Here is a 13,014-nt window from a genome sequence, read left to right as displayed (position 1 = left end):
CACAGTGTCCACACTTTGGTCTTCATTCGTCTTGAGTTTCATTCGTTTAGCAAATTGTATCTTATATCTTGGGTATCCTAAGTTTTGGGCTAATATCCACTTATCAGTGAATACATATTGTGTGAGTTCCTTTGTGATTGTGTTACCTCACTCAAGATGATGCCCTCCAGGTCCATCCATTTGGCTAGGAATTTCATAAATCCATTCTTTTTAATAGCTGAGTAGTACTCCATTGTGTAAATGTACCATAATTTCTGTATCCATTCCTCTGTTGAGGGACATCTGGGTTCTTTCCAGCTTCTGCCTATTATAAATAGGGCTGCTATGAACATAGTGGAGCATGTGTCCTTTTTACCGGTTGGGACATCTTCTGGATATATGCCCAGGAGAGGTATTGCTGGATCCTCCGGTAGTACTATGTCCAATTTTCTGAGGAACCTCCAGACTGATTTCCAGAGTGGTTGTAAAAGCTTGCAATCCCACCAACAATGGAGGAGTGTTCCTCTTTCTCCACATCCTCGCCAGCATCTGCTGTCACCTGAATTTTTGATCTTAGCCATTCTGACTGGTGTGAGGTGGAATCTCAGGGTTGTTTTGATTTGCATTTCCCTGATGATTAAGGATGTTGAACATTTTTTCAGGTGTTTCTCTGCCATTCGGTATTCCTCAGGTGAGAATTCTTTGTTCAGTTCTGAGCCCCATTTTTTAATGGGGTTATTTGATTTTCTGGAGTCCACCTTCTTGAGTTCTTCATATATATATTAAATATTAGTCCCCTATCTGATTTAGGATAGGTAAAGATCCTTTCCCAATCTGTTGGTGGTCTTTTTGTCTGAAATCAGGTGTCTTTTGCCTTGCAGAAGCTTTGCAACTATATGAGGTCCCATTTATTGATTCTTGATCTTACAGCACAAGCCATTGCTGTTCTATTCAGGAATTTTCCCCCTGTACCCATATCTTCGAGGCTTTCCCTACTTTCTCCTCTATAAGTTTCAGTGTCTCTGGTTTTATGTGGAGTTCCTTAATCCACTTAGATTTGACCTTAGTACAAGAAGATAGGAATTGATCAATTTGCATTCTTCTACATGATAACTGCCAGTTGTGCCAGCACCATTTGTTGAAAATGCTGTCTTTCTTCCACTAGATGGTTTTAGCTCCCTTGTGGAAGATCAAGTTGCCATAGGTGTGTGGGTTCATTTCTGGGTCTTCCAGTTTATTCCATTTGTCTACTTGTCTGTCGCTATACCAGTACCATGCAGTTTTTATCACAATTGCTCTGTAGTACAGCTTTAGGTCCGGCATGGTGATTCCACCAGAGGTTCTTTTATCCTTGAGAAGAGTTTTTGCTATCCTAGGTTTTTTTGTTATTCCAGATGAATTTTCAGATTGCCCTTTCTAATTCGTTGAAGAATTGAGTTGGAATTTTGATGGGGATTGCATTGAATCTATAGATTTCTTTTCTTTTCTTTTTTTTTTTTCAGGGGCAATGGGAACAACTTTTATTTATATTTCAAATGTTATCCCCTTTCCTAGTTTCCCCTCAGAAAATCCCTTATCCTTCCCCCCCCCTCCCCCTGCTCACCAACCCACCCACTCCTGCTTCCTGGCCCTGGCATTCCCCTATACTGGGGCATAGAACCTTCACAGGACCAAGGGCCTCTCCTCTCATTGATGACCAGGTAGGCCACACTCTGTTACATATGCAGCCAGAGCCATGAGTCCCACCATGTGTTTTCTTTGATTGATGCACACCCTTCAGCTCCTTGGGTACTTTCTCTAGCTCCTTCATTGGGGACCCTGTGCTCCCTCTAGTGGATGGCTGTGAGCATCCACTTCTGTATTTGTCAGGCACTGGCAAAGTCTCTCAAAAGACAGCTATATTAGACTCCTGTTAGCAACCTCTTGTTGGCATTTGCAATAGTGTCTGGGTTTGGTGGTTGTTTATGGAATGGATCCCCAGGTTGGGAAGTTTCTTTTGGCAAGATAGCCATTTTTACTATATTGATCCTGCCAATCCATGAGCATGGGAGAGCTTTCCATATTCAGTGTCTCTGGTTTTATGTGGAGTTCCTTGATCAACTTAGATTTGACCTTAGTACAAGGAGATAGGAATGGATCTATTTGCATTCTTCTACATAATAACCACCAGTTGTGCCAGCACCGTTTGTTGAAAATGCTGTCTTTCTTCCACTAGATGGTTTTTCCTCCCTTGTCAAAGATCAAGTGACCATAGATGTGTGGGTTCATTTCTGGGTCTTCAATTCTATTCCATTGGTCTACTTGTCTGTCACAATACCAGTACCATGCAGTTTTTTTTTTTTATCACAATTGCTCTGTAGTAAAGCTTTATGTCAGGCATGGTGAATCCACCAGAGGTTCTTTTATCCTTGAAAACAGTTTTTGCTATCCTAGGTTTTTTGTTATTCCAGATGAATTTGCAGATTGCTCTTTCTAATTCGTTGAAGAATTGAGTTGGAAGTTTGATGGGGATTGCATTGATTCTGTAGATTGCTTTTGGCAAGATAGCCATTTTTACAATGTTGATCCTGCCAATCTATGAGCATGGGAGATCTTTCCATCTTCTGAGAACTTCTTTAATTTCTTTCTTCAGAGACTTGAACTTCTTATCATACAGATCTTTCACTTCCTTAGTTAGAGTCATGCCAAGATATTTTTTATTATTTGTGACTATTGAGAAGTGTGTTGTTTCCCTAATTTCTTTCTCAGCCTGTTTATCCATTGTGTACTCAAAAGCCAGAGACTTGTTTGAGTTAATTTTATATCCAGCTACTTCACTGAAGCTGTTTATCAGGCTTAGGAGTTCTCTGGTGGAATTTTTAGGGTCACTTATGTATACTATCATATCATCTGCAAAAGGTGATATTTTGACTTCTTCCTTTCCAATTTTATCCCCTTGATCTCCTTTTGTTTTCGAATTGCTCTGGCTAGGACTTCAAGTACAATGTTGAATAGGTAGGGAGAAAGTGGGCAGCCTTGTCTAGTCCCTGATTTTAGTGGGATTTCTTCCAGCTTCTCACCATTTACTTTGATGTTGGCTACTGGTTTGCTGTAGATTGCTTTTATCATGTTTAGGTATGGGCCTTGAATTCCTGATATTTCCAAGACTTTTATTAAGAATGGGTGTTGGATCTTTTCAAATGCTTTCTCCCCATCTAATGAGATGATCATGTGGTTTTTGACTTTGAATTTGTTTATATACTGGATTACGTTGATTGATTTCCGTATATTTAACCATCCCTGCATCCCTGGGATGAAATCTACTTGGTTAGGATGGATGATTGTTTTGATGTGTTCTTGGATTTGGTTAGGGAGAACTTGATTGAGGATTTTTGCATCGATATTTATAAGGGAAATTGGTCTGAAGTTCTCTCTCTTTGTTGGGTCATTTTGTCGCTTATTTATCAGAGTAATTGTGGGTTCATAGAATGAGTTGTGTAGAGTACCTTCTGCTTCTATTTTGTGGAATAGTTAAACACATCATTTCTGACAGTGGCTTGTTCCAGGAAGTCTAACATAGCCACAGCCTATAGAGTATTCCTTCGGATGGGGCACAGAACAGGTTAATTAAGGTCACTTAACTCTTCATCTTTTACAGTGGATCAGATCCCAGATGGCTGACTTCTGAAGGCTTTCGGACAGGAATCCAGTAGAGTTTGTTTCAAGGTTCACATAGACACTAGTAGCTGTAACATTTTGCAGAAGTTGTGATCCACATGAAATCTACAATTAAGTGCAGAAAATCTGGGTAGTCAACCTTGGGAAGGCTCAGCATCTGAACATAAAGATGTTTGAAATGGTCAATGGCTGCAGGTTTGGTTTTATATGCAGAGCAACTATGGAAACACAGTTGAATCTAATTCACAAATTTTTAAGACACTGAAAATAACCCACACACGTCAAGTCAATATCAGTTGTGACTCTTGAACTTCCATAGTGCAACAGAGATAGTCACTGGACTCGGGGTTTTCAGTCTGTCACTGTAGATCCAGAAATCAAAATATTGAGTGGCTTTTCTTGGTGGTTTGCTGTGGTTTAGTTATCTTGGAAGGCTTAGCAAAGATCATTCTTTAACTGTACTGTGTGTGGCTGTACTTCTGATTTTCAAGCACAACATATTGGTTATCTAGCCGAAGGTTATGGGCCTGGATTTTTGAAACCTCCCTACTTCTATTTTTGTATCTTATTACTTCATAGCCCTTCTTCATTTCTTTATCCCTAAGGGAAAATAAATATAATCAGTAAATATTTCTTCTTCATTAGAGAATTGTGAAAGTATCCTTCCTTGAAATAATAATAATAATAATAATAATAATAATAATAATAATAATAATAATAATAGCAATATTCTAAGACCCTAAGAATAATCCTGGAGAGACTGGAAGGGAATACAAAAATTCTTATCAAATCATTTTAAGGCTTCAATTGAAGAGAAAACATGTAATACTGTACTGAAGCTCTGTGATCCCATCTTCTGAATAGAATATTTTGGGACCAACTTGAAGAGAACCAGAAAGAAGCTGTATAATGACCTTCCTTCTAAGACTCACTTTAAAAAATTTATAGTTAGTAGATAATATGTTTGTATGTATAAGGGCAACAACTTCCTCATTCAAGTAATGTTCTCATAATTCAACGATTTCTCCTTTTGCTTTGGGAGAGTGGTCTGATTAGATCAGGTACAGAAAGATGTGTGTGGCAAGTTACTTCTCTTCCAGAGTCCCCCACATGTGAGGACAGAATGGAGAAGTAAGGCCAAGTAGAGATCTAAATTCAAGCCAGCTGTGCTCTCAATGAGACAAAAAGGCCGGGATTTACTTTTAAATCACCCCCAATTTTTTCCATCTGATGTCATTTACATTTCTTCCCATTTTATTTACTTTCGCAAAATCCTGTCCCTAATAAGATGTAGATATGCTATATGTGGCCATTTAACTTCAGGTAGTATTCATTTTAAGTACTTGTTCCAGTTTTCTATAGGCTTGGTAGTGGACAGCAGGGATGGGAACTATGTCTCACTGCACATTTTTGGTGATCCTTGTGTTTTCCTTGTCGTGGTTAGCCTTGTCCCAGGAGGCCTATATACACTACTAGGCATTGCTGACTCTGGGGTTTCTGTAACTGTTACTGGAGCAGGAGGCGCGTGTACTGGAGCGGTTTTATTCCAGGCATTGGAAGATTTTTCTGGTCCACTAGCTCCTCCACCTTCTTCCCAATTATCTCCTGTATCTTCTCTCTTTTCATTATCATCATCTTCCTTTTCACAACGCACTAAATCACAATTTCTCAGCTGTATATATGGTAAGAACACTTGCTGATGCTCTCTTCTGATCTTGGTAGGCACCTTATTTGCATTGCCTGAACTCTTAATTCACTCTAATCAACCTCTTTTTGCTCAAATTCTTTCCACTCATTTTCATTCTACACTATGGCCTTGCTGGTGGGGCATGTTCTCCCACTGGTCATCCAATCTGGAAGTCCCACTGTCTCTGAACCTAGCACCAGAGCCTGATCTCCCTCCATCTTTTCATCTGGCATTGAAGCCCAAGTTCTGGCAGTAGCCTGGCCTGGAGCCCACCACCTGATTGCTCCTGTCCGAACTGCTCCCTGCATTGGCCTCCTGATTCCTGATTCCTCCTCCTCCTCCTCTTCCTCCTCTTCCTCCTCCTCCTCCTTGTCCCTCTTGGTGAAGATGTTTGAGAATTTTCTTTTCTGTCAAATCTGTTCGGTGTTCTGTGAGATACTTGTAACTTTATAAGCATGTCTTTCTTTAGATTTTTAAATTTTTCTCTATGAATTTTTTATTAAGCACTTCATTTTTAGAAGGAGAACAAAATACTTACAGGAGAAAATATGGAGATAAAGGGTAGAGCAGAGACTAAAGGGAAGTCCACCCTGAAATTGTCCCACCTGGGGATTCATAACATATACAGTTACCAAACCCAGACACTATTGTGGATGCCAAGAAGGGCATGCTGAAAGGAGTTTGATTAGGCTGTCTACTGAGAATTCCTGCCAGAGCCTTACAAATACAGATGCGGATGTTAGCAGCCAACCATTGGGCTGAGCCTATGGTCCCTAATAGAGGAGTTAGAGAAGGGACTGAGGGAGTTTAAGGGGTTTGGAACCCCATAGGAAGAACAACAATATCAACAAACCAGACCCCCTAGAACTTCCAGGGTCTATGCCAACAACAAAGGAGTACACATGGTTCCAGCTGCATATTTAGCAAAGGATGGTCTTGTCATGCATCAATGGAAGGAGAGGTCCTTGGTCCTATGAAGGCTTGAATAATGTCTGAGTATAGGGGAATCGAGGGCATGGAGGTGGGAGTGGGTGGGTAGGTGGGTGGAGGAACACCCTCTAGAGAAAGTACCCAAGTGCTGAAGGGGTCTGCAACCCTATAGGTGGAACAACAATATGAACTAACCAGTACCCCCAGAGTTCATGTCTCTAGCTGCATGTGGAAGAGAGGCCCCTTGGTATTGCTAACTTTATATGCCCCAGTACAGGGGAATGCCAGGGTCAAGAAGTGGGAGTGGGTGGTTAGGGGAGCAGGACGGGAGTGGGGATTGGGGAGGGGGTATAGGTGACTTTTGAGATAGCATTTGAAATGTAAATAAAGAAAATATCCAATAAAAAAGAGCAAAAATGAGTATGTTTTTATTTAGAAAAGTAGTATTGAGCAAAAATTTCATGCTTTTCCCTGTTATAGCCAGGCTTCTAAACTGTATTAAGTATCTCAGTAATTTAAAATCTAGTTTGGGGGCTTTCCAGAGGGGAAACTGGGAAAGGAGATATCATTTCAAATGTAAATAAATAAAATATCTAATAAAAAATAAAGTAAAGCTAGCTTGAGCAAACAATCTCTTACACAATGCAGATGTCTCCTTTCTTCCCCACCAACCTCTGTCCAGCAGGAATTCTGTGAGTCAGTTTCATCAGAACTTCCTTGACTCACAAACATTCTCTCTCTCTCTCTCTCTCTCTCTCTCTCTCTCTGTCTCTCTCTCTCTCTCTCTCTCTCTCTCTCTCTCACACACACACACACACACACACACACACCTTAAATAGTTCCTCTTCATGATTTTCTATTCATTGACTCACCCTGTTCCCCCTTAGCTAAAAATACATATTTGTTAATATTCTGCTCAGGAAGGATATTGCCCCATACATAAAAAAATATCACTTATCTTTATGGTGCTTACTTACCACTCTAAGAAGTGTTGATGAATAAACATTGTTATATATAAAACAAAACTTTCTGTAAAACTATTGTGTCAGTTAAAATTGTACACATCAACTATTCTGATATCATTACAAATGTCAGTAATGTTATTTCTATTGCTATGAAAATCAAGGACTTCACTAGCATGAACATCTAAATACTCCACTGCCTTTTAGGATTTTGTGAGTTTAGATCTTGTAGTTAGCTTTAACTGTCAACCTTGACAAATTTAAGAGTCCTCTAAAAAGGAAGTCTCAATTGAGCAGTTGACAAAATAAGATTGGCCTATGGGCATACCTATAGGGATTGCCATGACTATTCATTGATTCAGGAACTTCACCCTACTGTGGACAATGTATTTCCTTAGGTAGATAGTCCTAAGCTTGTTGTTGTTATTGTTGTTTCTGTTGTGGTGGTGGTTTTGTTTCAATTACATTTATTTTTTACATTCTAGTCCACCCTCCCACAGTTCCTCACCTCATTCCTCCTCTCCTCTGTCTCCAAGAGGATGTCCCCCCAGCATCAGGCCTCCCCACTTCCTGGGGTCTCAAGTCTCTTAACGGTTAGGTGTGTATCCTCTCACTGAGTCCAGACCAGCCAATCCTCTGCTGTATGTGTGTAAGGAGCCTCAGACCAGCTTTTGCATGCTGCCTGATTGGTGGCTCAGTGTCTGAGAGATCTCAGGAGTCCAGGTTAGTTGACACTTCTAGTCTTCCTATGGGGTTTCCCTCCTCCTCAGTTTCTTCCAGCCTTTCCCTAATTCAATCACAGGGGTCCTGACTTCTGTCCAATGGTTGGGTGTAAGTATCTGCATTTGATTCTTTCAGCTCCTTATTGGGCTTCTCAGAGGACAGCCATGCTAGGCTCCTGTCTGCAACCCACCATAGCATCAATAATATTGTCAGGCCTTGGAGCCTTCTCTTTCTATGCAGATTGACAAATGCTACTATATTAATTTCTGAGATCACTTGTAGCTAGTTAGGAATTGTTAGTAATAATCGTGGATTTAGTATAAAATGCGTTCTTAAGTTGTTTTCACTTTAAAAATTATTTTTGCCATAGTTGATATAATCTGATATGATCTGTACAGATGGTATAAATTTGATAAATAATATCCTCATTCCAATTACTATCATTGAATTAGTTTTTTCTTATTGACACAAGTGAGTTGAAAGACCTGTAAAAAAATAAGTTTCAGTCAATAAGTTAGAGATAATATTTTAGTATTTCAAAGTTAGAATAGTGTAGTCTATTGAATTTTAAGAAAATCAATGAAAAAGTATGTATATGTCCTATTACCTTGTCCAGGAAGGATACTATATAACCTATATAGAGTGTTTGTTATGAGACAAATATTCCTTTCATGACATTTTACCTTCTCATTCTCTTTTACAGTCTACCCTTGATTATCACATACATTTTTGCTAAGATCTGAGGGGGAGAAAGTGAACATTTAAATAATATCATGTTTTTATTTTTGTGATATTTTCATTTAAATCTGTATATGTGGGTCTGTGTGTGAATTTGAGGACATTACTATAGCCCACTAGGAATGTGGGAAAGGGCTTTGGTTCTTTGGGTCCAGTGTAACTGGGATGAGAGGCTGTTCCAGCAGCACAATATGGGTACTGTGAACTGAGCTTGGATCCCCCAAATTAGCAGTGGTTTCTCTTAATCATGGGATCATCTTTCCAGCCCTGATAAAATACATTCTTAAATTGAATTTATGTATAGAATTGCTTTCAGTATCTGAAGTTTTAATGAAAATAAATTTAGGATATAATGTTACTCAGATTTGTCTGTTAAGATAACATTTTATTACTTTTTCTCAACTTCTGCCACAGTCAGGAATCAGAAAAAAAATATCTTTTTTTCTTTTATTTATTTAATTATTTATTTGCACTCCAGATTTTATTTCGCCCAACTCCCGCCCCTGAATGTTCTACATTCCATACCTCCTCCACATTCCCGTCTCCACAAGGATATACCCAACCCCCACCCCACATCCAACCAGAACTCTAAATTCCCTGGGGCCTCCAGTCTCTTGAAGGTTAGGTACATCTTCTCTGACTAAAATCAGACCTGGCAGTCCTCTACTGTATATGTATTGAGGGCCTCATATAAGCTGGTGTATGCTGCCTGGTTGGTGGTCCAGTGTTTGAGAGATCGCTAGGGTCCAGGTTAATTGAGACTGCTGGTTCTCCTACAGGGTCACCCTCCTCCTCAGTTTCTTCCAGCCTTTCCATAATTCAAGCACAGGGGTCAGCAGCTTCTGTCCATTGGTTGGGTACAAATATCTGCATCTGACTCTTTCAGCTACTTTTTTGGTCTTCTAGAGTGTAGTCATGATAGGTACTCTTTTGTGAGCATTCCATACCCTGAGTAATTATGTTAGGCGTTGGGACCTCACCATGAGCTGGATCCCACTTTGGGCCTGTCCCTGTACCGTCTTTTTATCAGGTTCCTCTCTATTTTCTTCCCTGCAGATATTTTAGACAAGAACAATTATGGGTCAGAGATGTGAATGTGGGATGGCAACCCCATCCCTCACTTGATGTCCTGTCTTCCTGTTGGAGGTGGTCTCTATAAGTTCCCTCTCCCTATTGTTAAACAGTTCATCTAAGGTCCTTCCCTTTGATTCCTGAGAGTCTCTTCCCTCCCAGGTCTCTGGTATATTCTGGGGGTCCCCTCAACCTCCTATTTCCTGAGGTTGCCTGTTTCCATTCTTTCTTCAGGGCTTCAGGGCTTCAGTCCTTTTCCTTTTCCCAATACCAGATCAGGCTCCTTTCTCCCCCAAAACTCCTGTCTATTTTCCCTCCTAGGTCCCTCCCTCCCCACTTGTGATTGCTTTCTTCTCCTTCCCATGTGGGACTAAGGCAACCTCACTTGGGCCCTTAGAGAAAAAGGGCCAAGTAACATACAAAGGTAGACCTATCAGAATTACACCAGACATCTCAACAGAGACTATGAAAGCCAGAAGAGCCTGGTCAGAGGTCATGCAGACTTTAAGAGAACACAAATGCCATTTTTGGCTACTATACCCAACAAAATTCTCAGCAACATAGATGGAGAAAACAAAGTATTCGAGGACAAAACCAAATTCAAACAGTATCTATCTACCAATCCAGCCCTACAGAGGATTCTGCAAGGAAAACTCCAACACAAGGAAAATACCTACACCAAAGAAAAGACAAGATACTAAGCATCTTATGACAGAGCCAAAGGAGAGAACCACAAGCACACAAAGCCACTGACAAAACCAAACATGTCAGGAACCAACACTCATCTCTCTTAATTATCTCTCAATATTAATGGACCCAACTCACCTATGGAAAGATATAAACTAACAGACTGGATACACAGACAAGATTCTGCATCTTGCTGCATACAAGAAACACACCTCAATAAGAATGACAGACAATACTACCTCAGAGTAAAAGGCTAGAAAAAAATTCTTCCAAGGAAATGGTCCAAGGAAACAAGCAGGAGTTACCATCCTAACATCCAATAAAATAGACTTTCAACCAAAAGTTTTCAAGTGTGATGAAGAAGTACACTTCATATTCATCAAGGGGAAAATCCACCAAGAGAAAAATCTCAATTCTGAACTTCTATGCCCCAAATGCAAGAGCACTCAAATTCATAAAAGAAACTTAACTAAATCTCAAAACCTACATTGAACCCCACACAATAGTAGTGGAAGGGTTGAACACCCCACTCTCACCAATGGACAGGTCATTGAAACAGAAACTAAATGGAGACACAGTGAAACTAAGAGAGGTTATGAACCAAATGGACTTAACAGGTATCTACAGAACATTTCACCCTAAAACAAAAGAATATACCTTCTTCTTAGCAGCTCATGGTACCTTCTCTAAAACTGACCACAAAACACCCTCAACAGATACACGAAGATTGATATAATACCATGCATCCTATCAGACCACCATGGCCTAAGGCTGGTCTTCAAAAACTACAGAAATCCCACACACACGTGGAAACTGAACAACTCTTTACTCAGTGATAATTTGGTCAGGGAAGAAATAAAGAAAGAAATTAAATACTCCCTGGAATTTAATGAAAATATTGACATATCATACTCAAACCTATGGGACATAATGAAAGCAGTACTAAGAGAAAAGTTCATAGTGCTAAGTGCTCTGGTAAAGAAACTGGAAAGACTTTTACACTAACAACTTAGCAGCACACCTGAGAGCCCCAGAACAAAAAGAAGCACACTCACATAAGAGGAGTAGAAGGCAGGAAATAGTCAAACTAAGGGCTCAAATTAACCAAATAGAAACAAAGAAAACAATACAAAGAATCAGCAAAACCAAAAGCTGGTTCTTTGACAGAATCAACAAGATATATAAACCCATAGCGAAACTAACTAAAGGGCCAAGAGGCAGTATCCAAATTAATAAAATCAGAAATGAAAAGAGACAACAACAGAAACAGAGGAAATTAAAAAAAAATCATCAGTTCCTACTATAAAAGCCTATACTCAACAAAACTGGAAAATCTAGATGAAATGGATGGTTTTCTGGACAGATGTCACATACCAAAGTTAAATCAAGAGCAGGTAAACTATCTAAAAGGACCCACATCACACAAGGAAATAGAAGCAGTCATAAAAAAAACCTCCCAACCCCCCCAAAAAAAAGCCCAGGGAAAGATTGATTTAGTGCAGAATTCTAACAGAACTTCAAATAAGACCTGATACTAATTTTTCCTCAAACTATTCCACACAATAGAAATAGAAGGAATACTATCTAACTAATTCTATGAAGCCACAATCATTCTGATACCAAAACCACACAAGGACCCAACCAAAAAAAAAGAACCTCCAATCAATCTTGCTTATGAATATCAATGCCAAAATACTCAAGAAAATTCTTGCAAACTGAATCCAAGAACATATCAAAGCCTTCATTCACCACAATCAAGTAGGCTTCATCCAAGGGATGCAAGGTTGGTTTAATATATGAAAATCTATTAATGTAATCCACTATATAAACAAACTCATAGAAAAAACACATGATCATCTCCTTAGATGCATAAAAAGAATCTGACAAAATACAACACCCCTTCATGTTAAAAGTATTGGAGAGTTTAAGAATTTAAGGCCCATACCTGAACATAATAAAAGCAATTTACTGCAAACCAACAGCCAATATCAAACTAAATGGAGACATACTTGAAGCAATCTTCTTCTTTTTGTTGCTGGAGGTAGTATTATGTGTGTGTGTGTGTGTGTGTGTGTGTGTGTGTGTGTGTGTGTGTGATCTCTTCTTTTGGTTTGTTGTGAGATAATTAATTTCTCCTGTTTTCTTGGGTGTAATTACCCTCCTTGCATTGCAGTTTTACTTCCTTTACAATATCCTTTGTAGGGCTGTATTAGTAGAAAGATAATGTTTAAATTTGGTTTTGTCATGAGGTATCTTGGTTTCTCCATCTATGGGGATTGAGAATTTTACTGGTTATATTAACCTAGGCTGGCATTTTTTTCTCTTATTGTCTGTAGGACATCTGTCCAGGATCATCTGGCATTAAGGGTCACTGGTGAAAGGTATGGTGTAATTCTGATAGGTCTGCCTTCATATGCTACTTGGCTCTTTTCCCTTACAACTTTTAATATTCTTTCTTTGCTATGTGCATCCAGTGTTTTGATTACTATGTGATGGGAGAATTTGCTTTTCTGGTCCAATCTATTTGGTGTTCTGTAAGCTTCTTAGACATTTATGGACATATCTTTCTTTAGGTTGAGG

At 39.4% G+C, this 13,014-nt stretch overlaps 1 pseudogene; it reads right to left on the bottom strand.

Moving 5' to 3' along the window:
* Positions 1-4,088: 4,088 nt before the first annotated feature.
* LOC110287784 (protein CDV3-like) lies at positions 4,089-7,559 on the bottom strand (annotated as a pseudogene).
* Between the last annotated feature and the right edge of the window lie 5,455 nt (positions 7,560-13,014).

Source organism: Mus caroli, unplaced genomic scaffold (genome assembly GCF_978045245.1).
Source record: "Mus caroli unplaced genomic scaffold, Mus_caroli_1 scaffold_5, whole genome shotgun sequence".
Classification (NCBI taxonomy): Eukaryota; Metazoa; Chordata; class Mammalia; order Rodentia; family Muridae; genus Mus; species Mus caroli.
The sequence above is the reverse complement of the archived record's forward strand: the minus strand, read 5'-3'. Positions and strand labels throughout refer to the sequence as shown.